A 5329-nucleotide genomic window follows, 5' to 3' on the forward strand; every position below is an offset into this window, starting at 1 on the left:
TTGCGTATCTACCGCTCCACTACAATCCACCAAGCCCACCACCGCCACTTCTGCCATTAGAACCACTACTACACTCCACACAACTGCAACCAGCCTACCACCAACCAATAGTAATAAACAATCTGGAAGTCAATTATTGTCATAACCTGGGTAATTCAATTAAAATAAGAATATCAAGAATTAACACTATGAGGTATACAATGAATACTAATCTGACCTTTTTCCAAGCATAAATTATAATATCAACATGAAAAAGTTAAAATTGAATATGGTTCATAATTTTCAATTGAAAATTTTAAATTTTCTACTGAAGTAAGCAGAGAAAAAAAAAACAAAAAACAGAAACAATAAATTAAGAGATTGTTAGAGTACTAATCAAAATCATACCTTCTACCCAAACAATAACGACTGCTTTTCCGGCAGCTATCCATGAGATCTGAAAGTAGTATCAGATGTAACATTAGATATCCGAAACTCACGGTGTTTATAGTGTGATTCACTGACTTTCGAGCTTTCGGACGACTTGACGGCAGCTGAGATCAGGGATAGGTTGGTATGGTCCACCGGTGACGAGGATTGGCCGAAGAGTGCGTTGGTCGGAGCTCCGACAGATGCTTCTGACTGGTTGATGGTGGAAGGTATGTGGATTTGGAAAGTGAGATAAGGGGGTTTGTTTAACGAGAGTTATGTTTACTAACTCAAATCTGACGGCTCTTGAGCTTAGTTCGTAAGTTCGCACCGAACTTTAAGTTCACACAAGATCCTATTTATATATATATATAGAGAGAATCAGGATCCCGTGCGAACCAAATTATGGTGCGAACCGTACGAACTTATATAAACAATTAGATTACGTCATCCCAAATCATAATATACAATCCACTTTATACAACTCTTTTTTCCTTACCACTCAGGAACTAACCAACCATCATACACCTATGTTTCACCGGAGATACTGCCATTGCCATCAGAGCTCCGACCACCACCGTTGTCGGCCTCGCGTTATCTTTACAGCGTTTTTAAGAATTCAGCATATTGTCTTTCCAATTTCCCTCTCACTGAAGCCCTCACCTTCCACGACTCCCACTGAAGACCGACACCGTCTCGCCGTTAGTCTCTGGTCAGCAATGAATGTTTCTGGATCAGAAATTTCTGATTAGATCATAGGTAGGATTATTTTAAAATTATTGTTCCATTTTGTAGTTTTAGGGGGTCGACTGGATTGGCCGTAGTCGTTAGATCTGGGTCGTTTGTTGCTGTTTGTGTGCGTGGTGGCGTCGGACTCTTGTGGGTGGTTGTTTGGTGGTGGTTAATGTGCATGATCTTGTCATGTATTATCGTAGTTCTTTGCATCGAAGAAATAGGGCTGGTCTTTGTGACGTGAAGATATGGGGCACTTTAGTGGTTTCTTGATAGCGGTTATGGTCGGAGGAGGGCGTAGGTCTGCTCGTGATGGTTTGACAACTGGCGGCAGCATTGATGTGGTGGTTGTGGGGCGGTGGTGGCGGTTGGCGGTAGTGGTTGGGTGGTCGTGGTTTATGGTTGAGGGTTGGATACACAAACTACGAAGCCCGGATACACATGTTATTACTACCGGACACACAAACGATTTTGTGTATCTCGTAGTAATATCATGTGTATCCGTTAGTAATACTACGTGTCTCCCAGCTAGGAATATGGGGTATCTTGGTAGTTCATACAATTCACAGAGTAGGTGCAATTATTGAAACAATTATATACTCATAGTTGTTAAACTCGTCAAATTTCGATTCTTGTTGAGATGTAAATGATAAGATATCAAGTTGTCGCGACGGTGTTACTTTGACTTAGACGTGTGTTATTGTGGTGGTTGATGCACATAGATCTTAGAGGTAACTATGGGAGTTTCTCGATTGTTTGTAATACAAATATTTTGTTGTAAACCAAATATTTGAATATGAATCATTTAAGAAGTTGATATTTTGAGCATTTGTGTTGCTCAGTTGCATAATTTGATTAATTTTCGGTTGTTTCGAAGGTCTGGTGTTTTATAACGTGCGTAGAGCCTAGGGGTCGACATATTACATAAACACTCGTTTAAGTTGCTAGATACATAACTCTAATTAGTTAAATACACTCCTTTAAATTTCTAGATACATACCTTTAATTAGTTAGATACACGGATTTAAGCTGCTAGAAACATTCCTTTAGTTAGCTAGATACACACTTTTAAGTTTACAGATACATACCTCTAACTAACTAGATACACTCTTTTAAATTGTTAGATACATATATCTAACTAACTAGATACACTCTAAGTTTATAAATACATACCTCTAACTAACTAGATACACTCCTTTATTAAGTTGCTAAATACATACATCTAGTTAACTAGATACACACCTTTAAATAAATTAAGTTTTCACTTTGGACACACCCGTTGGGTTTCATTGTAGACAAACTTGAAAATGTGTCAGACACGCCTACTCCGTGTTTCGTTATTGAAAAAAAACTTTAAATCAGACAGTCTTCAATATCATATACGCACATCATGAGATACTACATTCAGTTTTCATATTAGGGCCTTGACAATCACACCTTCTGGGGCTACATAAATAACAGCAATACAACATACCCAATTTCTTCCTACATTGTCACATATAAATGCTTCTCAATCTCTTGAGGTCTTAACAGTTGATCTGATGTCAACCGTTCATTAGTTTCAATCTTCAATACTCTTATCCTATTCATACAAATTCAGCAAAAACACGAAAATCGATTATAAAACTTGCATTATTTACATGAAAGGGAAATTACAAATAATACATTGACAACAAAATCTTGCCAAAAAAAGCCGTAGTATGAAGAGATTTAATGATACATACTAACATTACGCAAAATCAACTAGTTTAACTGGTAAAGATGCAAAGTCATCGAAAGTTATATTCATGAAGGAAGTTCAAAACCCGTCAACATGAAACTATCTTCCTGCCTTCCGTTACAAGTGGAAGTACAAAATGAGACCGCATAATTTGCAATTACTGTGATAAAAACACATGAAACAAATTGATGACATCTAAATGAGCCAAAAAGGAACTCAGAGACATCGACAACAAGTCCCTTCCCATACTTGGTCCCAGAATTTATTGAACAAATGATACATCAGATTAGTTTCAGCTGGCCGTAGAGCTTCGTTAGCATACAACACGGTGCAGACTTTTTGGAAACTTGCCGAATCTATGACACCAAAATCATTTTTCGTTGTTGTTGCATCCACATAAAATGGTCTTCTCATAACTGGGCAAGTTAAGTGACTGAAATTGGCCTTTGAGACAACTTATAGCTGATATTATGGCAAGAAAATCAATTGTCACACACTCCGACTCACATTTCTTGTATGCTTGGCCAAGAGTGTAACCAGAGTATCCCTGTTTTTAATTACCTGAAATTGAAGGACAAGAGATATCACCTATAACCATATACATGTTTTTTGCTTAGGGAGTGGTTCCTGAAATCTTACCCTCCAATCTAGTAGTCTCTTGGGGACAAATTGATTTATACTCCTTAACAAAAACCTATAACCAAGATATTAATTAGGTCATGCAAAAAATAAAGGGAAATTTACCCCAATAATCCCAAGTTTCAATTTTTCTTCAGTTTTTCATTAAAAAAACTACACTTTAGAATAACGAACAAAAACAAACCTTCTCCTTGTTAATTGAAGAGTCCTGCTTTTCTGCCAGCTCATATACCTTAGACTTAGACTGTAAAGCAAATCAAGATCTTACCTGGAGATTTGTGCATGGATTAATAAACGGAGCTTAGATTTCACCGTCACAAATCCGTTCAGCATCTAGTGGTTGTCCTAGGATTTAATAGGATCTCTCTTTCCTTGATGATCGACATTCTAGCAGCTGCTTCCATTTGACTTTGGCGCTGTCTTAACTCATAATAAGGTTTATATTGATAAAAAGTTCATGTTAGTAAGGTAAAAACATTGATGTACAAATTCTGATATGCCATGTTAATTTGAAATAGGATTTGTGATAAATACCACAAGCAAGTAACAGATCATATTATTCTCTCTTCACTGAAACAACTAACTTTTTAGAGATTCCTAAATCATAATAAAAAGTTCATGTTAGTAAGCAGAAATCTTTCCTTGATGATCGACATTCTAGCAGCTCATATTATTCTCTCTTCACTGAAACAACTAACTTTTTAGAGATTCTTTGAAGGGACGCTGCAAACTAAAGTTTAAATTGGGGTATAAGTCGCATTACAATGCAATTCCACAAAAAATACTCAAATCAAACACATTCCAATGCACGAACACGTGTTAAAACAACTAGCGATTCAGCAAATGTTTGAAGAGACATTGAGACAATGTAAAGTAGAGTTTAAATTGAGTATACTTCACATTGCAACGCACAAAATATTCAAAATTAGACACGTTCCAAAATGTGTACCTTGGCGCAACCCTCGGCTATTTGAGCCAAACAAATGAGTGCAGCATGGTGCTTCTGCCACTCAGGAGCAGCCAAGAAAATCGGCAAAAGCTCGGATGCAACATGCACAATAGTATTACCGCCCAACGAAATTGCTAGCCTATCCAAACACTCCTGAGCAACAATATAATTACTCGTCTCACCAGCATCCTCATCCTCACTAATTGCACTATGCCATACAGGATCATCCTCAACATCAAGCAACAATTTCATCAATATGCCAAACAATCTCTGAATAAACTGCGGCAACTTTCTCATCATTCCTCGAGCCCGCTTCCTTGCCTCCGCCAGCGTAATCACGAACTCAACCGCCAAATGCCGTGTCCCTTCCTCCAACGCCTCAGCCTCAGTAATCTGCAGCATTGCACCAACCACATCCACCAGCTGTCTACGCAAGATTCTATGTTTATAGACTATATGTATATATACTAAGCCGTACCAGCCGGTTATTATTCTGTAAGATAGAAATTGCAGCATTCTAAGCTTTACACATATAAGGTTTACAATAAGAATCCGGCATATGAAATACGCCACAAGTGAATGGCAGTTATACCCCTGCTTTCGTTGTCCAGTTCACTTTAGCCAATAGTTTCATTTGCTGACATACATCAGCTTAATGGTTCGAACCATTATTTATTCCTCTATGATCGTTACTTCCATTTTTTAAGCTATTGCTCAAAAGATACACATGGTATTACTGCCGGATATACATTGTATTAGTATTAGATACACAAATCGATTTGTGTATCTCATAGTAATAACATGCGTATCCGGGCTGGTATTTTGTGTATCCACAATCTAAAGATCAACTACGACCACCAAACTGACCATCGCAACCACCA

The sequence above is a fragment of the Silene latifolia genome, chromosome 1 (assembly GCF_048544455.1).
Source record: "Silene latifolia isolate original U9 population chromosome 1, ASM4854445v1, whole genome shotgun sequence".
NCBI lineage: Eukaryota > Viridiplantae > Streptophyta > Magnoliopsida > Caryophyllales > Caryophyllaceae > Silene > Silene latifolia.